This window comes from Bos taurus, chromosome 15, assembly GCF_002263795.3.
Source record: "Bos taurus isolate L1 Dominette 01449 registration number 42190680 breed Hereford chromosome 15, ARS-UCD2.0, whole genome shotgun sequence".
Lineage (NCBI taxonomy): Eukaryota > Metazoa > Chordata > Mammalia > Artiodactyla > Bovidae > Bos > Bos taurus.
Window position 1 is genome coordinate 81,203,889 of NC_037342.1, and position 21,532 is coordinate 81,225,420.

At 47.6% G+C, this 21,532-nt stretch overlaps 1 protein-coding gene across 3 annotated transcripts in view; it reads left to right on the forward strand.

Moving 5' to 3' along the window:
• OR6Q1 (olfactory receptor family 6 subfamily Q member 1) overlaps positions 1-21,184 on the forward strand; it is a 103,222-nt gene extending 82,038 nt beyond the window's left edge. For 2 of the 3 annotated variants that reach the window (XR_009490565.1, XR_003029523.2), the window contains 6 exons: positions 6,920-7,019; positions 7,839-7,900; positions 7,994-11,265; positions 14,974-15,086; positions 16,432-16,529; positions 17,790-21,184. The gene's annotated coding sequence lies outside the window, so the exon portion shown is untranslated. The remainder of the gene's footprint in view (positions 1-6,919; positions 7,020-7,838; positions 7,901-7,993; positions 11,266-14,973; positions 15,087-16,431; positions 16,530-17,789) is intronic. The other variant, XR_009490564.1, reaches the window with a different exon arrangement.
• The last annotated feature ends 348 nt before the right edge of the window (positions 21,185-21,532 follow it).

The following is a 21,532-nucleotide window of genomic DNA, read 5'->3' on the forward strand; positions in this document are numbered from 1 at the left end:
TTTGGTTGTCTCATTGTAGTGGCTTCCCTTGCTGAGCATGGGCTCTCGAGTGCTTGAGCTTCAGCAGTTGCGAGGGGGCTCAGTAGTTGCAGTTCCTGGGCTCTCGAGCACCAGATCAATGGTTGTGGCTCACAGGCTTAGTTGGTCCATGGCGTGTGGGATCTTCCCAGATCGGGACAAACTCATGTTTCCTGCATTGGCAGGCAGATTCTTTACCATTGAGCCACCAGGGAAGCCCCAAGATGAAAGCATTTTGAACCTCCTTTGGCAGGAACTTAAGATGAGTCTCTTTGCCCAGAAACATGGAGGCCTTGACATTCTGTGTAGCACTGTCCAGCAACACCCCTCCCCGAGGACCGCCAAGAGCACCATCATTTAACCAGAAGGTGCCCAGTTCCTGTGGGATGCCTCAGGGGCCTCGTGCTCTCACGGAAGTGGAGTTTTCATTGTCTTTTATACCAGGGTTTTTAAAAAAAATAATTTTATTTGCTTGTTTATTTTACTTTCTGGCTGTGCTGGGTCTGCTTTGCTGCGGGGCTGCTCACCAGTCGTGGTGCACGGGCTTCTCACTGCAGTGGCTTTTCTCGTCCGTTCGTTTTGGAGCACAGGCTCTAGGGTGTGTGGACTTTCGTGGTTGAGGTCCGTGGGCTCAGTAGTTGAGGCTTCTGGGCTCTACAGCAGAAGCTCAATAGTTGTGGTGCACGGGCTTAGTTGCTCCGTGACACATGGGATATCTTCCCAGATCAGGGATTGAATCCATGTCTTCTGCATTGGCAGGCAAATTCTTTACCACTGAACCACCAGGGAGTCCCCAGGTTTTTTGTTTTTTTTTTTTCAAATTTCCTCTCTCATTTCTTCAATGACCCATAGGTTTTTTGGTAGCACATGATTCAGCCTCCGGTGACTGGTGGGTGGCGCAGCATCCTGGCAGTAATAAGCTAGAGCAGGATTCCCAAGAGGCGCTTGCCACCACCACGGTTTGTCATCACCAGGTTGCATGAGCGCCCCCAAATGGTTGCTGCAAGTGTCTCTGTCGCCACGGTGAGACCCAGTTGGCTCCTGCTTTCTCAGAGACTGTCCAAGACAGCTAGCCAGGCTCCTTTCAAATGACTGCTTCTGCTTTACGTGTGGGGCATGTGCGACTTTCTGTGTGTCCTTTAAGAGTGGTGTCTCTGTTTCCCGTTGCCTTCTGGCTGTCTTGAAAGTAAGTCCTGCTGGACTTCAAAGCCAAGTGTTCTGGGGGCTTATCTTCTTTGCGCAGGACTCCTGGGGCTGGGGAGCCTGATGTAGGGCTTGGACCCCTCTCTCCCTGGGGAGAATTTCTGCAGTTGTAATTAGCCTCCTGTTTGTGGGCTGCCTACCTGGGAGTATGGGTCTTGGCTGTACCATGTTTCTGCCCTTCCTAATTGCTTTGTCGTGGTTCTTCTTCTGTAACTTTAATTGCAAAAGCTCTTTTCTGCTAGTCTGCAAGACTTTCTCATCAATAGTTGCTCTTTCTCATCAATAGCTGTAATTTTAGTGTACCTGTGGGAACAGGTGAGATCAGAATCTTCCTACCCTGCCTTTTGGCCACTGCCTATTCCCTTCTTGCTTCCCTTGTGGCTCAGCTGGTAAAGAATCCGCCTGCAATGCAGGAGACCTGGGTTTGATCCCTGGGTTGGGAAGATCCCCTGGAGAAGGGAAAGGCTACCCACTCCAGTATTCTGGCCTGGAGAATTCCATGGACTGGATAGTCCGTGGGGTCGCAAAGAGTCGGACACAACTGAGCAGCTTTCACTTTTCACTATTCACTTCTTATAAACAGTTTCACAATAGATATGTTTTGTCCCCTCTGATCAGGTTAGGTTGGAAATATTAGCTTACAAGCTCTTTGTTTGTACAGACTATTCTTTAACCATTTTGAAGTTTCCTCCCCATGATCTAGCCTGAGCAAGGGTCTCATAAAAGTTTCAGCTATTTGGCAGTCAATCAAGAGATTCAGGTTTGCCATTATTTATAATTTTACTGAATTATTTAATGAATACTTTTACAATATGCAGAGTAATGTTATAAATATCTTATAAATAATAGTTCATTTACTCCTCATTGATAACCCCACAAAATAGGTGCTATTCTTATCTTCCTTTACAATACAAGGAAACTGAGGTACCGAGAAGTTAAGTCACTTGTCCAGAGTCACACAGCTGGGGCAATGGAAGTGCCATGGCTTGAAACTTACTCATCTGACTCCTAACATCTGGACAATGGTGTCCTGGATTCACTGGTCCCCTCTTTTGGCATCAGTTCCTGTTCCTGATCTGTAAAAGGTCAGGGTGGACTTGGTGACTTTATCTATTTACTTTTTGAGTGTTTCGTAAGTGCTGAGAACCTTCACATTTTTTTTTTCCATTTTATTATCACAACAACCTAAGAGAAAGACTTAGTCTCATCTTGCACTGCAGAGAACTGAGGCTTAGAGAGGTTAAGTAATGTGCTCAAGTCCCTAAAGCTACACCATGGAGGAGCCAGGAGGATTTGAATCAAGTCTTTCTGACTTCTTCCAACCATTCTACCTTGCCACCTCCTCTCAAGGATCTCTTCCAATACTACCTTTGCAGAAGTTGATTCATTCATTCATCAAACAACTATCCCGTCTCCTGTTTGCACCAGGCACTGGCTGACTGCTGATGGGTCACAGACCGAATGAGACCACATGTTTCCATCAAGGGCGGTATTATTTGCAAACATGTCTCATCTCCCTCTAATGGGATGAAAGACAAGAAGAGAAGCAGGTGAGTGACAGGGAGGGTCCGGATCAGTGCAGGGCTCAGAGGAAGCAGCATTTTCCTACTGAGGAGCTTAGGGAAGGCATCCTTGAGCAGGTGGGATGCCTTATTGCTCACTACTGATTTTCTCACTTGAGATGCTGCCTGCCAAGCATTTGTTCTTTTGTGTTTTGTTCTGGCTGGAGAAGGATGATGTAGCATTTGGGAAGGAAGAGGCAGAACAGGAGACCTGCTTCTGATGCCAGGATGGCAGAGACCTCCAGAGGGACTGTGTCCCTGCCTCGGGCACTCCTGTGTGTGGAGGATGAAGGTCACCCAGATACAGGAGCAGACCAACGTGCTGAGCGTGATACGCTGGGTTTCACCGAAGGTGTCAGGTAGCTGGTGGGGTCAGGAAGACCACCAGCAAGCTAACCAGACGGCAAGTAATCCCCAAGTAGCCCAGCGTGGCCTAGAGCAGTTCCAAGGAGCCCTCATCACACTTTAGGTCACTGTGGGCCCGGGCTCTGTAGAGGTCACAGGTCGTGGGGGTCATCTGGTCACCCAGAGTGAACATGAGGTTGCCTGGATCAGGGAACAGACCATGGGGATGGTTTTGGGGAGAACTGGCCCCAGAACTTCTGCATCTGGGCATGCAGCCGGGTGCCATGGAAGGCTGCCACCACCACGATGGTTTTGGCTAGCACAGTGGACATACAAGTTGTGGAGGTGACCCCCTGCAAAAGCCGCCTGGTGTACAGCACAGGTGAGGGGCCCTGGAGGGCCAATGAACATGAAGGGGAAGGGGAAACAGAGGGCCAGGGTGGACAGCAGAAGGTAGCTGATCTGGGGTTTCCTGGCTCAGATGATGGGGGTGTGGTGGAGCCCGATGAAGATGCCCCAAACGGCCAGAGTGAGGAGGGAATGCAGGGCTGGGCAGACAGCTGACATGTGTGGAGAGCTGGAGGGAGGACAGGAAGTCATGGGTTTGGGGCTGCACTGGCCGCTCTCCCCGTTGGACCACTGGTCCTCGGGGCACATCTCACATGAAGCACTGTCTAAAGGAGGAGAGAGAAACAAGGTCAGAGAACAGAGTGCGGAAGCTTCTGGAACTTTCCCGTGGTCAGGTGGTTATACGAATTGTGACGGCTTTTCCCCGCAGAATCACTCTGCCTCAGTCTTCTTACGATGGGCCTCCCAGATGGCCTGATGTCCCCAGGTTCAGGGCCAGAAACACAGGTGGCGGAAATCCTGACACCTGCGGCTCTGCATGCCTCATGCTACAGTGAAACAGCAGTGACTCAGCAACCTCCGGACGCGCTGTCCGTCTGAACTGACCAGCCGCGGTGGCAGTGTTGCAGTTGGTAGCCACAGCTAATTTAGCTCTGCACTTATTCATCAGCCTATTTTACGTAAGGAATATTTATGGGAATGCTTACCACCTACATACATCGACTCTCCTTTTTTATGGAGTTATCCTTTTTTTTAAAGATTTTTTTTTTTTTCTGACGTGGACCATTTAAAAAATCTTTATTGAATTTGTTACAGTATTGCTTCTGTTTTATGGTTTGGTTTTTGGCTGCAAGGCACATGGGATCTTTACTCCCTGCCGGAGATGGAACCTGCACCCCCTGCATTGGAAGGCAAAGTCTTAACCACTGGGCCACCAGGGAAGTCTCCATGCTTTTCTAAATCACGGCTTTGATAGAACTCTTCAGAGCTTTGCTTTCTGTAGTGAACTGATCGGCTTTGTGGCTAGAGCACTGGAGCAGCAATATATTCCCATTCACCTCTTTCCTCCATTTGGATTCTGACCCTGGTCTTCCCAACCCTATCTCTTTCCTTTTCAGTGCACCCACCACCCCAAACACATATCGAAACACCCACTGCTTCTCTAATTGAGTGATTCAGTGGCTCCCTATGTCCTACAGAACAAAGTTCACGCTTCCGAGTCTGGCAAGTAAGGCCTTCTGTGATGTGACCACCTGCTTCCTACATCTCGAATCTCAGTCTAGACTCAAGTCACCCTAGGCTCACTGCATTCATGCCTAAGATTTCCCTAATTTATTCCTTGCCCAGGACTGTCCTTATCAAGTTTCACTGCTTTTGAAACAATACCTGTTGCTCAAGGCCCATATCACACGTCACCCCCTCTGGTGAAAAGTCTCCCTACCTATCCTCCATTAGAATTGGTTGTTTCTCTCTGCTTTCATGACTCAGTGCTTGAGCTCTGATTGAAGCGATGAATATTAACTTTGAGCCAAGTTTCTATTATACAATGATCCTTCTCCTTTAGCAGATCACGAGTTCTGTGGGGCCAAGACTGGGCCTCACCACCTTGGCACCTATACAACAGATGCCAGTTGTTATCTGTTGAATGCATGCCATCTTAGTAAAATATAGATTAAATCACCAGCGGGGCTCAGCTCGGTGCTCTGTGATAACCTAGAGGGGTGGGGTCGGGGGTGAGAGAGAGATTCAAGGAGGGGATATATGTATACACGTAGCTGATTCGCTTTGTTGTACCTCAGAAACGAATACAGCATTGTAAAGCAATTATACTCTGATAAAAAAAAAATGAAAAAAATCACTGGGGGGCTTTCTCCCAGTATTTATGGAGTGCCTACCACATGCCAGACATTAAAATAGGTACAAAATTTGGACAAACTCATGGTTGATGAAAGAAAGAATGAATGTGTAACCATAAAAGGTCATAAGGTAGCATGTGCAAAGGGCATATTGACACCATCTTTTGATCTCCTCTTCCCTGGATTTTTTTCCCATTAAAAAAATCTTTCCTGGATGTGGGCTTCCTCGGTAACTCAGAAAGTAAAGAATCTGCCTGCAATGCAGGAGACCCAGGTTCAATCCCTGAGTTGGGAAGATCTCCTGGAGATGGGAATGGCAACCCACTGCAGTATTCTTGCCTGGAGAATTCCATGGACAGACCATGGAGTTGCAGAGAGTCAGACATGACTGAGCAGTAACACCTTCATATTTTCCTTGATGTAAATATCAGCTCTCATCTGAAACCTCCCCTGACTGCTCGCTGGCCGCCCGCCGACTGAGGGCCAGCTTCCCTCTTTCCCTGGTGCCGTGGACATCTCTCCTCTGGGGCAGGGAAGGCAGCGAGAGCAGCAATTTGCCTTCTCAGGTAGGGCTGGCTTCCTGGCTCCCGCAGGACATTTTCACTGCAGAGGGGGGCGGGCACCTGCGCAAGGGAGGAGACGGTGCACGAGGGAAGCCGGGGAGGCTGACCGGCACCTGCGCCGTCAGCCCCAGGGCAGCACTCAGTGCCATTCTCACTGACTGGCCCCTCCCTCTCCTTTCTTTCTCTCTCTCCTCCCTCACCTTAAAAAAATTAAAAACGCTCTTTACCTCCTTCTCCCTTTCTTTATTCCTTTCCTCTTCCCCTTCCCTGCCTTTCTTGCTCAGTTATCAACGTATTCCATGTATCAGGTACTGTGTAGGGTATTAGGGAGGGATCAACAGGTAAAAATAAGTTCGTAAGATGTCACAGTCTATGGGGAACCAGCTGAAGCTGAAGCTCCGATACTTTGGTCACTGGATGCGAAGAACTGACTCATTTGAAAAGACCCTGATGCTGGGAAAGACTGAAGGCAGGCGGAGAAAGGGACGACAGAGGATGAGATGGGTGGATGGCATCACTGACTTGATGGACACGAGTTTGAGCAAGCTCCGGGAGCTGGTGATGGACAGGGAGGCCTGGCGTGCTGCAGTCCATGGGGTCGCAAAGAGTAGGACACGACTGAGCGACTGAACTGAACTGAACTGAATGGGAACCAATAAATCTCAAGGAGAAGAAAGAACTAGAATCATTGCTCCATAGACAGAGGGCTGGCTCCCAGATGTTGGGCTGAAATTCTCGTTCTGCTGTTTATAAGCTGAGTGACCTTGGGTTTAAGCTCTCTAAGCCTTTGCTTCTCCTCCATTAACTGGGGGTAGCAATTATATCTATCTTGAAGCTTGTATGAGGAAATAATGAGTGGATGCAGGGAAGCCCTACTACAATGCCCTGACCATTGTGATTGCACAACAAATTCTAGTAACTAGGATAATATTCTGAATGTTCTGGGAAGTTCATCCTCAACGGTGGGCTCATTAAATTCCTTAACTTTTATTTCAAGGGTCTTATTTTCCCCCAACCCAAACAGAACTGAGACACCAATCAACCGTGCATCAGAAACAAAGACTACAGACAGGAGCCAAGGCACGAGCGTGCGGCTTCTCAGCCCTCAGCATCACCAACATTAGGTACTGATCTTTCTTCGCTGCGAAGGGCTGTGCTGTGCATCACAGGGTACAACATCCCTCATTATCACAGAAATGCAAATCAAAATGGGTTTAGCAGCATCCCCAGCCTCTATCCCCTGAATGCCAGCAGCAGCCCCCGCAAGTGACAACCCCAGACGGCTCCAGATACTGCCAGTGTGCCCTGGGAAGCAGAGTCTTTCTAAATTGAGAGCAGCTGAGATTCAGGTCATGCTTGCAGAATGAACTTTCTTGGGAAGCTCTGGTAAGAGGATTGTTTGGTCTGGGGAAGAAGAAACGAGGGGGAAGACACCTGAGTGATGACCCCAAAGGGGCCCACCCTTTGTGTATGTGAAGTAATGGTACTCAATTCTTCCCTGGGAGTCTGCTCCCTTAACATTTGTTTTTGCTTATTTTTACTCTCTTTTTTTTTTTTAAGTATAGTTGATTGACAACGTTGTGGCAGTCTCTCTCCCTCATATGTGTGTATATACTGGAGGGAATGGCAGCCCACTCCAGGATTCCCACCTGGAAAATCCCATGGACAGAGGAGCCTGGAGGGCTACAGTTCATGGGGTCACAAAGAGTCGGACACGATTGAGTGAGCACGCGCACATGCGCGTGTGTGCACACACACACACACACACACACGCATTCTTTTTCTTATTCTTTACATCGTGGCTTACCCTAGGAGGCTGGATATGGTTCCCTGCGCTCTGCAGTGGGCCCTTGCTGTCCACCCATTCCGAATGCCATAGCTTGCGTCCACCAACGCGAGCACTCTGCCCCCGTGCTCATCAGCCTCCTTGCTTCTTCCTGCAGGATGGGGGAAGAATTCAGCCATTGACCTGTCACACGAGTGGAAACAGACCCACAAGACTAAGGTGAGGCCCGAAGGGACCAGGCTGCAATCACTGAGACGGGGGACAAGACATTTATACTCGTTACAGTAATTTTCTTACTCTTTCTTATTACAGAACCATGTGGAAAATGTTATGGATACTCAGATAAGGGGATGCTAAACCCTTCCGGGATGAATTGGACGGAACTGCAAGAAGTATGGCATGATATCTGAGCTGCAACTGCACTTAAATTAGCAGTCCCCTACCTGGTAACCTTAGATACTAGGGGTCAGGGAAAGGGCAAATGGGGCTCTATGTGTCATTTTCCCATTGTGCAAACAAGCTTGGTATCCATTATCTATTTCCCAACATAAGGTACAAGGCTAACAATCCAGCCATCCCATTCCTAGGTGTATATATACCCAGAGAAAACCATAATTCAAAAAGATAGATGTACCCAGATATTCACTGCAGTACTATTTACAAAAGCCAGGGCATGGATGCAGTGTAAACGGGCACCAACGAGGCGTGGATAAACGAGATGTGGTGTGTGTATATATATATGTGCGCACACACACACACCATGGAGTATCACTCAACCATAAAAAAGAACAAAATAACGCCATTTTCAGGAACATGCGTGGGCCTAGAGATTGTCATACTGAGTGAAGTAATTTAGACGGAGAAAGACAAATATCATATGGTATTGCTTATATGTAAAATCTAAAAAAGGATACAAATGAACTTATCTAAAAAACAAGTAGAGTTACAGATACAGAGAACAAAATTATAGTTACCAGGGGGTAAGGTGACAGGGATAAACGGGAAGACTGCTGTTGACATACACACACTGTATGATGCTGCTGCTAAGTCTCGTCAGTCGTGTCCAACCCTGCGACCCCAGAGACGGCAGCCCACCAGGCTCCCCCGTCCCTGGGATTCTCCAGGCAAGAACACTGGAGTGGGTTGCCGTTTCCTTCTCCAATGCATGAAAGTGGAAAGTGAAAGGGAAGTCACCCAGTTGTGTCCAACTCTTCGTGACCCCATGGACTACAGCCTACCAGGCTCCTCTGTCCATGGGATTTTCCAGGCAAGAACACTGGAGTGGGTTGCCATTTCCTTGTCCAATGCATGAATGTGAAAAGTGAAAGTGAAGTTGCTCAGTCGTGTCCGACCCTCAGCGACCGCATGGACTGCAGCCTACAGGCTCCTCTGTCCATGGGATTTTCCAGGCAAGAGTACTGGAGTGGGGTGCCATTTCCTTCTCCCATAAACACAATACTATATGTAAAATAGATAACTAATAAGGACCTACTGTATAGCACAGGAAATTCTACTCAATGCTCTGTAATGGCTTATATGGGAAAAGAATCTATAAAGAGTGGATACATGTGCATCATAACAGATTCCCTTTGCAATACACTTAAAATGAGGGCAACACTGTAAATCAACTATACTCCAAATGAAAAAATAAAAATAAAACAGTAGCAGCTCCAGATACATACATCGCTATCTCAGGATAAACTCGAATTGACAATTATGTATACTTTTCTTTGCTGACTATTTTGAAGTATCTTAGTATCTTTGCTAAGTGTTTTTAAGTATTAATTTTTTCATTCTCATAATAACCTGACAACATAGTGATTGTTCTTATTTTACACATTAAGTCAAGAAACAAAAGAATTTGCCTGTGATTATATAGCTGATAAGTGGCAACTTGAGATTCAAGCCTGTTTTTCTGATTTTAAGTTCAACTCTCAATTTTTTCCTCTGATAAGAAGCCATGTAATTCTGTAATAATGTATAAGACTCTTTGATCCCAAATTCCACTTCTAAGTATTTATTATACTTTCAAGTAATCAGAGGTAATCTTAAGTATGTATGCACAAGTTATAACACAATGGAGGTATTTAAATGGAAAAAAATTGGAAAACAGTGTAATGTCCAATAGCAAAAATATTTAAATGTTTTCTCAATCTGTATTGTTTAATATTATGCAATCATGCTTCTGAAGATATAAAGTGGCATTTAATGAGCTTATACATAATTTATCTATATATATATTACACATGTATATAATTTATTAATTACTCTTGCCTTTAGCTAGCTCTTTTGTTTTGGGAGCCAGAGAATGATTTTGGAAGGTTTTATTTGCGAACAGCCTCGGAGTTGTGTAGGTCAATGGTCTGCCCTACAAGTGTCCTGTCAGTTCAACGTAACAGTCTGTGCTGGGTGCTGGGGGGTGAGAGGAGCTGTGGGCCTGGCCCTTACGGAGATCTCTGCCTTCATCGCTGAGGGTCCCTCTGCCCGGATGACATTACGGTCATTTACCAGCAGCTCTTGTCCAGGAGGAGATCTGAGCTTAAAATGTCCAACCATCGTGGTCTCTTCAACCTGGTCTGGGAGGAGGTAGATGTTCTTAATGTCAAACGTGGCTGGCATCTTCCCATCTTGGGTGAAGAAAACCCCTTCCTGGGCTTCAGTGGTGAGACGAACCTTTTGGATATAATGCAGCATGTGAGATGGAGACAGAGGCAGAAGGAAAGAACTACTTAGGAGCAGCACAGGCAAGGTGCGAGCCGGGGGTGGGGCTTCCTCCACATCGGGGACTGTGCCTGCCAGCCCTTGGAGGAAGGCGATTTTATGAACAAAACAAAACAAAACAAAACAACCCTGCTAACCCTTGCTAACAGGTTATCTCATCTTCCAAGTTTGTGCTAACCCGTGATAAAGAGGGGAGTGAGAGTTGAGTCTTACTGGAAACCTGGAAGCATTGGGTCTTGCATAAATCAGTTCACTCACAGGCTGGTCTTATGAACACAGGTGTCTCCATCCATCCAATTCTGCACCATCTGTCCTTCCAGATTACGAAGCTTCCTCCTTTGTGCCAGACACGGTTGGGAGGTAGGACACAAAAGCTGAGACCCGCCTTCAAAGCGCCGCCGTGTTCATCCCAGCAGTGCGGCCAACAGAGAAGGCTTGTGATTAAAAGACGGTATAGCCCGAGGAATATGTTTCAGTGCATCCCACACATTTCATAGCTGGAAGAACCTCAGCTTATGTGACTATTAAAGCCCCACTCTTATTTCCTTCTGGGAATAACTTAACAAGTAGAAAAGGCAGGTCAGGCAAAGTTCCTTTAGGAGCCCACCTGAGACTTTAGTGTGGGTGCTTCTGGGTCTTTTAACACCTTTGGAGAAGATGGGATTGCCTTCAGTTCTCTGATTAGGTTGTGATCTTATCTAGAAAGCTGGAACTCTAAGAAAACCTTTGACGATATCTATAATAGAGCTTCCTCTGGCCTTTCCAACCTTTCCTTTTTGCTTTTTTTTTTTTTTCCTTAGTCTGTCCCATGGTTTGAACCAACTGGATCACTTTCCCACTCCTGCCATCCCTTCTCATATCTGGTATGTGTGATTATTTATTACTCTTTCCAACTAGAGTGTAAACACTTTGAAGGCAAGCACACATTTTGAGCATTTTTGTATCCCTGCCTCCTTGCTCCAAAATGCATGAAACTCACTTCATAAATACTTGTGGCATAAACACACATTTGTTGAAGTAGTTATGGAAGCCCTATAAGAATACAGGAGGGAGGCTGAGCAGATTACGCGGCTTGTGGGTGAACCTGGGTATAGACTCATGGGAGATTCCTGGAATTCTTCAGCTTTGAGGGGCAGTGCCCAGACTCTGCCGCCAGGCTGCCTGGCATGACTTCTGACTCCGCCTTGAACCAGGTGTGTGACCTTGGATATGAAACTCTACCTAAAAGAGGACCTGTCTATAAAGTCATCACAAAGAGGAAATGCATTAATATCAATACATACAAAGTGCTTGAAGCATCATGTGGTATAGAACAGTACTCAAAATGTTAACTATTGCTACTGCTACAGTCTTACAAGAACTCACATGATCTAAGTATTGATAAAATTACTCGAAACCTATTTTTAAAATGCTGTGCCTAATCAAAGACATTCTTTTAAAATTAGGAGGACTTTTCTTCTATTCTGACCTCGTTCCTATAACTTTGCTTGGATATTTGCAGTGGTGTGCTGCTGAATGTTTAACAACTGGCTTTCTGGGGAAAAGAGCTGGGATTTTAGTGTTTGCTGATTTCCATGGTTTAGCAAACAATTTGCATAATTTCTGAAAATTTTACAAAGACTCCCATTGCCAGTAGGAGCCAGTTCTTTCTTCTACAACTAGACCCCTGATATCTTTAATAATGAGGTGTGTGCTAAGTCACTTCAGTCGTGTCTGACTCTTTTGCAGCCCCACGGACTGTAGCCCGCCAGGCTCCCCTGTCTCTGGGATTCTCTGGGCAAGAACACTGGAGTGGGTTGTCCTTTCCTACTCCAGGGGATCTTCTTGACCCAGGGACGGGACCTATGCCTCTTGTGTCTCCTGCATTGTCAGGCAGGTTCTTTACCACTAGTGCTGCCTGGGGAGCCCGGTAATAAGGTACCTGAGTCTTAGTCCCTTTGGCTCTAAGTTCAGTATTCCTTCCACTAGGCCTCATTGCCTGTCTGCAGGTCTCTGAGATGAACAGGGTCTGGGTAAGGGTCTTGGCTGCTCACCTGGCAAGGCCTGGCATTCTGTGAACTGGCACAAGCACCTCCCAGGAAGGGTCCCTTTCCTGGGCAGCAAGTCATCAGGTTCCAATGGGCACCCGGCAGGCTTGGTAAGTGGCAGTCAGATCCGGACGTCTGAAGGCAGACAGGTGGGCAGCTGTCGCCTTCTCAAGCCCCCCTGCAGTTCTGAGTGCCTTCTCTGGGCCTTGGGGTGGACGCCCCGAATCGGGTCCACCTGCATCCCTGCAGCTCCTCCCAGAGTTTCCTCATCAGACTGCTGCCAGGGTACCCAGCCGGGCGGGGCACCAACAGGAAATCCGCAAAGTCGGGCATCGCTCCCGAGGATACATTCAGGCTCAAGCTGCCCTTGAGCAGGCCCTGGGCCCCACGGCCTGCAGGAGAAGGAGGTGGAGACCCATGTCCTCTGGGTCACCTTCTTCCCATGGCCTCGGCCAGGAGCCTGGAGTGGAAGTGGGACCAGTCACAGACAATGCCCGTGGCTGTGGGGCAGAAGGCGATGCTGCAGCCCCGGCGGCCCAGCCCCCTGGAGGAGGCCACGCGGCAGCCCACGCGTGGGATCTCTGCCTGCAGCTGCTGCTCCGGCCGCTCGAGGCTGCCATTGTCAGAGCCCACCAGGCCCCCCCGGGGCCAGTGAAAGTGACTCAAGAGCTTGGCCAGGACCGAGGGCCGGTGGGCGCTGCCGGGCACCACGCGTAGGAAGGACGGGAACCGGAAGTGCTCCCAGAAAGGGGGATGCTTAGGCCCATGGCCCACCTGTGGGAGGTCCAGGCTGTGCATTCCTGGCTAGAATGCCCGCCAGTCCCCTTGCTGAGTATCCACTCATGTTCTCATCGACACCAGCTGCTTGGCCTTATTCCTCCCTTCTCTGACCATTACTATTAAAAACATTTTTTTCCCCATTCAAAAAGCTGTGCATAATGAACATTCAACTTGATGGGTTTGAAGAAAGCAACAGTTAGAACTGGACATGGAACAACAGACTGGTTCCAAATAGGAAAAGGAGTTCGTCAAGGCTGTATATTATCACCCTGCTTATTTAACTTATATGCAGAGTACATCATGAGAAACGCTGGACTGGAAGAAACACAAGCTGGAATCAAGATTGCTGGGAGAAATATCAATAACCTCAGATATGCAGATGACACCACCCTTATGGCAGAAAGTGAAGAGGAACTCAAAAGCCTCTTGATGAAAGTGAAAGTGGAGAGTGAAAAAGTTGGCTTAAAGCTCAACATTCAGAAAACGAAGATCATGGCATCCGGTCCCATCACTTCATGGGAAATAGATGGGAAAACAGTGGAAACAGCGTCAGACTTTATTTTTCTGGGCTCCAAAATCACTGCAGATGGTGACTGCAGCCATGAAATTCAAAGACGCTTACTCCTTGGAAGGAAAGTTATGACCAACCAAATAGCATATTCAAAAGCAGAGACATTACTTTGCCAACAAAGGTTCGTCTAGTCAAGGCTATGGTTTTTCCAGTGGTCATGTATGGATGTGAGAGTTGGACTGTGAAGAAGCCTGAGTGCCAAAGAATTGATGCTTTTGAACTGTGGTGTTGGAGAAGACTCTTGAGAGTCCCTTGGACTGCAAGGAGATCCAACCAGTCCATTCTGAAGGAGATCAGCCCTGGGGTTTCTTTGGAAATGCTAAAGCTGAAACTCCAGTACTTTGGCCACCTCATGTGAAGAGTTGACTCATTGGAAAGGACTCTGATGCTGGGAGGGATTGGGGGCAGGAGGAGAAGGGGATGACAGAGGATGAGATGGCTGGATGGCATCACTGACTTGATGGATGTGAGTCTGAATGAACTCCGGGAGTTGGTGATGGACAGGGAGGCCTGGCGTGCTGAAATTCATGGGGTCGCAAAGAGTCGGACACGACTGAGCGACTGATCTGGTCTGATCTGATCTAGGAAAAACTTCCACTGTCACTTTTTCAGTCAGTTACGTAACACAGAAAGGGTGTTCGCTGAGGATTGCTGCTCCAGGTGCTGAACATCCCACAGGACCCCGTCCCAGGGTTCAGTAAATAAAGTCTATCCCTTTGGTGGGACGGTGGAACACACAGGTAGCCCGCCTGGGGCTGCCCCTCTGTCCCAACTAGGGGCACGGAGGTTTGGTGGGCGTCTTTAACCTGATGGCAGGGACCCTCATCTGGAGCTTGGGCTGCTGGTTCGGGCTGTCGGAGGTGGCTGGCGCCTGGGCAGGGGTGGGGACGCCAGGGGTCCCTTGGCTAACTTTTAAGCACACGATACAGCATTGTTAACTGCAGGCTTTACGCTATACAGCAGCTCTCTAGGACTTGTTTCTTTTGCGTAACTGAAAATTTGCACTCCTTGACTGATATCCCCGCTTTTTTCCCATCCTTCCAGCCTCTTCCCTCTTCCCTCCTTCCAGCCATTGTTACTACTCTCTGCTTCTAGGAGTCTGACTATTTTAGGTTATCATGTAAGACGTATCATGAGGTATTTACGATTCCGTGTCTGTCTGTCTTTTATTTTTAATTTTGTCTCTTGTCAAGGTTATTTCAAAGCCTATAGGCTCAGGCTGGAGAAGCCAATTCACCTTCAGAAGGAATGCAATGGGCTAAAGAATATATCTTAGGGTGCTGGTGAAAGAAGCAGAGAAGTAAAGGTATGCTGTTAATAAGTGTTTTATGTTTCAATATTGTATAGTTCTTGACACTGAGAAATAAAAGTTCAAGTGAATTAAAAAGGGTTATTATTGGAAGAATTGAAACAGGATTTAGAACTTCCCAAGTAGTATAAGGAAAATATATTTAAATAATTAGGACGTTTCAAGAAATTTAGGAAAAAATTGGGAAAAAAACAAGAAAAAAGTATAATAAATAGAAAACTATAATAATAGCAATAGTAAATGAATGCATAAGCATCCCTTCTAAGAAATAAAAGTGCTTTTCTACTTATTATTTCTCCTAACAGGGTTTATTATTTATTAGTAAAAAGTTATGACAAAGCACATAAAAGAGAACATTGTATAAGAGGGAGAAATAACACGTTGGCAATCAGAGTAAACGTGAGAGGTTAGACTACTCTAGCTAAGAGGAGTGTGTCGCACACTATGTTTAAAATATACAACTAACAAGGACTTGCCTGGAGAAGAGAATGGCAACCCACCCCAGTATTCTTGTCTGGAGAATCCCATAGACAGAGCATCCTGGTGGGCTACAGTCCATGGGGTCCCAAAGAGTTGGACACGACTGAGTGACTAACACACACACACACACACACACACACACACACACTAAGGACTTACTGTATAGCACAGGGTACTTTACTCAGTACTCTGGAATGAAAAAACACATCTGAAAAGAGTGTGTACATGTACAGGTGTGACTGACTCACTCCGCTGTACACCTGAAGCTAACACAGCATGCAAGTCCACTACTCACTCCAATAAGAATGAAAACCAGCAACAGCAGAAACAGAGCCTGGAGCTCTCTGCCTGCTGTTGGGATGAGCTCCCCAGCTGTCTGAGTCCTCTGGGTGCCAGTGTCCTGACCTCTGTGGACCTCGTCTGTGGGCTGCCCTGCCCTCTCTCCGCTGGTTGGAGGCCTGACCAGAGACTGGGGCTGGGAGGAGAGTCAGGGTTGAGAATTCACGCTCCCAGACGCTCCCTCTGCTCAGCTGTGGGTTGGCCGTGTCTTCCTTCGTCTGAGAAAGACCACAGTTCTAGTGGGAGGACCTCTCCCACTACTTCCTCCTCCCGTGACAGGGAGCAGGAGCTTCTTACTGTGGCTGTCCCAGACGTTTCACCTGTAACCCTGTCTAAAAAAGTGAAAGTGTTCGTCGCTCAGTCATGTCTGACTCTTTGCGACCCCATGGACGGTAGCCGGCCAGGCTCCCCTGTCCATGGGATTCTCCAGGCAAGAATACTGGAGGGGATTGCCATGCCCTCCTCCAGGGGATCTTCCTGATCCGGGGACTGAACTTGTCTCTTTTGTGTCCTGCGTTGGCAGGCAGATTCTTTACCACTGAGCCACCTGAGAAGCCTGACGTGTGCACTGCCGTGTGTGAAATATGATGGACAGCCAGTGGGAAGCTTCCGTGTGGCCCGGTGAGCTCAGCTTGGTGCTCTGTGATGGCCTAGAGGGGTGGGGCTGACGAAGGGAGGCTCAGGAATGCGGGGACATATGGTGGCTCAGAGAGTAAAGAATCCACCTGCAATGCAGGAGACCTGGGTTTGATCCCTAGGGTGGGAAGATCCCCTGGAGGAGGGCATGGCAGCCCACTCCAGTATTCTTGCCTGGAGAATCCCATGGACAGAGGAGCCTAGTGGCTACAGTCCATGGGGTCTCAAAGAGTTGGACAAGACAGAGCAACTAAGCACAGCATGTATCTTATTCACGTTGTACAGCAGAACCTAACAACATTGTAAAGTGATTATATGCTAATGAAAAAAAAAGCTAAGAAACTCTCACAGAATTAAAAGAATTTTTTTTTCATAGAGAAGCATGACGACTAAATAAAATATGACTTGTCTATTGAGTGGCACCGTATGAAGCCTTCCCTGATGCCTGCTCCTCAGGCTGGGCTTGAGTTCTTGCTTCCCGCCCCCTGCCAGCCCCCGGACCCTGGCCTTTATCTCATCATCACAGAGCTCCTTCTGTCTCAGATGGTTTGAGGTCAAGTCTTCCCTCCCCCCATTATACTTTAAGCAGGCCCCATTGAACAGGTCTTAGCTGTCGAGCGCCTGAATGAACGCATGCCCTTCTCGCTAGTCCTTCTCCTCGTCTCCCTCCCCTCCTCCTGGAGGTCGTCCAGGCTACTCCAGGCAGGGTTTACTGTCTCAGGCTTTCCCTGCCTGTTAGGGAAGCTGTTCCACCAGGTGTATGCAGACAGGTTCTTTCACTTAACAGTCTTTGGTGACTCTCCGGCCCTAGACTAGCCGAGATGACACAGAGGGCTTGGGAACTGGCTTTTCTCAAAAGGTAGCTGCTCCTTCCAAGTTTACACTGCTAGCATTATTGTTAGAGTCTTATCCTGATCGTTAGAATCTTTCATTACACTCATTCTACTGTTAGAACATTATTGTTAGAATCTTATCATTATTGTTACAATCTATTATTACTGTTAAGAACAACAACCATTAACTACTGGAGTGGGTTGCCATTTCGAACTCCAAGGGATCTTCCCGACCCAGGGATGGAACCTACGTCTCTTGTGTCTCCTGCCTTGGCAGGCAGATTCTTTACTGCTGCGCTGCCTGGGAAGTGCCTAACATTTATGAGCATTTGTTATACACCAGGCACTGATTATTCCATTGTTAACACCCACAATGACTCTAAGATATATCTTTGTCATCTTCGTCTTGTAGGTGAGGAATGTGGAGCTCCAAAGGGATGCCTTAATTGGACAGGATCGCATAATGAGTAAGATGTTTTTAGGATTCAAATCCAGGTTTCCTGACTTTGAAGCCAGGGTCCTTCATCATTTCTAGCGCTTCTGCTTCCCAGCCCATCTCTACTGGTTCCCTCTGCTGGTTTGCATCCTGAGATTCACGTGAAACCAGGAGAATTTCTACCAGGTCCTTTGACTGGATGAACTCTGGGGTTTTACAGAAGCAGAGTTGGAAAAAACAAGGACTGTTGCCAAATGCTCAAACATTTCTTAAGATGTAGTCCATTTGGGGCGCCCTTGAATTTTAGCAAAATGAAGATACCATGCCACGGAGTGGGGTCCCCCGTGTTTAGAGGGACAATGCAGACACCCTGAGTTCATGGACCTAGGAGCCTGTGGCCTCCCAGGCTGGCCCTGGGGAAAATGAACTTCACTGGCAGAGGTCAGCCTCACGTCACAAGTGACCCACTGGGCTGTGATGCTGCGGAGACCTAGGAGGTGGGCCAGGTGTATCCTCGGGGCTGGAATGTAACAACCAGACAGGTTACAGTACCGTCAGCTGAAGATGTAACCTGCCTGAGTGATGTCCCAGCTGAGCCAAGCGTTCTGGTCGCGGGTCTGATTTCATAGCGAGGCTGGTCCAGTTTCTTCCATACGCTCCAATTCCAGGCTCATGGTTCATCCTTCCGAAAAGACATTGGCTTCGGATAGAGGCTTTTCTGCAGGGAGAGAATACACCGACCAGCCAGCTCAAGGCTGTCAGTCGTGCTGAAAAGCACATTTCTCATTCTGAGTTAATAAGTGATGTCTGATTTTGACAGTGATTTTGGGCAGCTCGAGCAGCCCCACCAATACCAGGCATTCCTGGGTGAGCACTTTTTCCTGGAACTGTGACGTAATGCCATTGTCTGTGCCCTACTTGACTGTCAGCCCTTTGAAGTTGGCAGCTGGGGCTTACTCACATTCGTATCCGAGGGGATTATGACCTGGCCTGTAGCGGTTGTTCAGAAAGCACCTATTGACTGGATGTGAACCGTGTGATTTTGGAGCTACTAAGCTGAGACCAGTCGTCGGCACCCCAGTGCTGAGTGTATCCGGAGGCTTTATTTTCCTTGTCACTGGGGCACCTGACCCGGGAGCGATGTTGGCTCTCTCGTTCTTGTGAGGACCGTGGGGGCTGGTAAGGGGGGCCCAGCGGGAAGCGGCGGGCGGTCTTAGATCCTCACGTCACCCACCCTGCTGGAGTGGGACCTCAGAGCAGGCTGTAACCGTGAGGACTGAACTGACTTCCTGCACTTCAACCTTTTTCAATTAGGGCAACGCGGGTCTTGTTGTACGGGCTTCCCTGGTGGCTCAGTGGCAAAGAATCTACCTGCAATGCGGGAGATGAGGTTTGATCCCTGGGTCAGGAAGATCCCCTGGAGAAGGAAACGGCAACCCTCTCCAGTATTGTTTCCTGGGAAACCCCATGGATGGAGGAGCCTGGCAGGGTTCGTGGGGTCACAAGAGTTGGACACAACTTAGCGACTAAACCACCACCACCAGTGAAGGTCTAGTAAAGTAATTTTTAAGCTATCTTGGCGAGACTTTTCTCATAAATTAAAAAACTAGAAAAAGAATTCTCTGTCAGCCAAGTGTCCTGACATCTGACTTGGAGCCGAGGTCCCTGTAGCCCAACATTCCAGCTCGGAGCCTTGGGTCTGGGCTGTTCTGCTCCAAGTCCTCCTGGTAGGTCCTTGGAAAGCCGCGTGGGCGCCCTGGTCTTATGGCTGTCTGCGTTCATGCTTGCCTTCTGGCCCAGAGCAGGAGCATTTCTGAGGGTAAGGCCACGACCTCAGACGTGTCTCAGGGTACGCGAGGTTGTAGTGTAACACTCTACACCCTGAGTAGTGTGCAGGTAAGCATTTGGAATCAGCCAGCCCCACAATAGGCAGCATTTTCGTTTCGCTGAGGTTCCCTCCTCTGCTTCTGTGCCCTTTTCCGCCCTGGGGTTGAATCGCCTGACTTTGAATCTCAAACTGCTACTTACTAGCTGTCTGATTTTGAGCAAGTGACATTTCCTCCTGGAGCCTCAATTTCATCATCTGTAAAATGGGGATAGTGATATCAACCTCGTAAAGTAGTGAGAATTAAATGACATGATTAAAATAAATGCCAGGAATCCCCTGGTTGTCCAGTGGTTAGGACTTGGTGTTCTCATTGTTGGAACCCGGATTAAGTCCCTGGTCAGGGAATTAGGATATCCTGCAAGCCATGTGGCATCGCCAAAACAAACAAGCAAAAAAGAATATAATAATAAATACTGACATAACACTTCTCTAAGTTATCAGGCATTTTCTAAGTATTTTACATGTATGATCTCATTTAATCTTTAATCTAAAATGCTCTAATTTAATTCTTTATAAGAATTTTGATACTGTTAAGAATCTAAAAAGCAGTTTCCACTCATGGTGATTGTCCAATAAATGATAGATACAGTCATTATGAAGTTACTCTCAACCCACATTGCAGAAAAAAAGCACGTGATAAACTCACTTTTACTAGGATGTGAATGACTGACAACTGCTATGCATTACTCAAGAATAGCCATTGAGAATTAAGTGTTTGCTTCTGACTGAATGATTTTTATAATTGTGGCATTTGATGCCTCAGTGGAATCTGGAAGGGAAGATATTTAATATTTCTTCGAGTGTCTTTTAAAGGTCACAATAAGCAGTCGTGGACTTACCTGTAGACTTCTAGGCATGCTGGGGGGAATGTAGATTCTCCGCCTGGAAATTGATTTGATAAACATTACTTCCCTATCTAATGTTTGCTGAAGATTAGGCAGAACTCAAGTCCACTCCTGTACTCTTGCCTGGAAAATCCCATGGATGGAAGAGCCTGGTGGGCTGCCGTCTATGGGGTCACTAAGAGTCGGACACGACTGAACGACTTCTCTTTCACTTTTCACTTTCATGCATTGGAGAAGGAAATGGCAACCCACTCCAGTGCTCTTGCCTGGAGAATCCCAGGGACGGGGGAGCCTGGTGGGCTGCCGTCTCTGGGGTCACACAGTCGGACACAACTGAAGCGACTTAGCAGCAGCAGCAGCAGCAAGTCCAGGCAAATGTCTCACAGAAACATCAAGGAATTCAGCAGAGTGGTCTGTTATGTGTTCAACTTCCCAACCTACTGAGAAAGGCGGGGAGAGGCAATGAGATGCTCCTGGCTTGAGTTATAAATCTTGGGGTCTATCTTCAGCCCTCGGTCAGGGGCTGTTGGAAAACATGTGTCCCAGTCTGCTTAACCAATCAACAAAAAAATTATGGGACTTTGGCCTAAGGTTGCCAAATTTTAGTTTTGCCATAAAATAAAACCTACAATATCCAAGATGTGGAAACAATGTCCATCAATGGAAGAATGGATGAAGTTGTGGCATCTATATCTATAGCTATCTGTGTCTATATATGGCATATATACACACACCACACACACAATGGAACATTATTTGGCCACAAAAAAGAGGAAACCCCCCATTTGTGAGAGTGTGAATGGACCTGGAGGGCATTAGTGCCAGTCTCTCAGTCGTGTCCGACTCTGCGGCCCCACAGACTGTAGCCTGCCAGGCGCCCCTGTCCATGGAATTCTCCAGGCAAGAATAACTGCAGTGGGTGGCCATTTCCATGTCCAAGGGATCTTTCTGATCCAGAGACTAGACTGAACCAGGGTCTCCTGCAC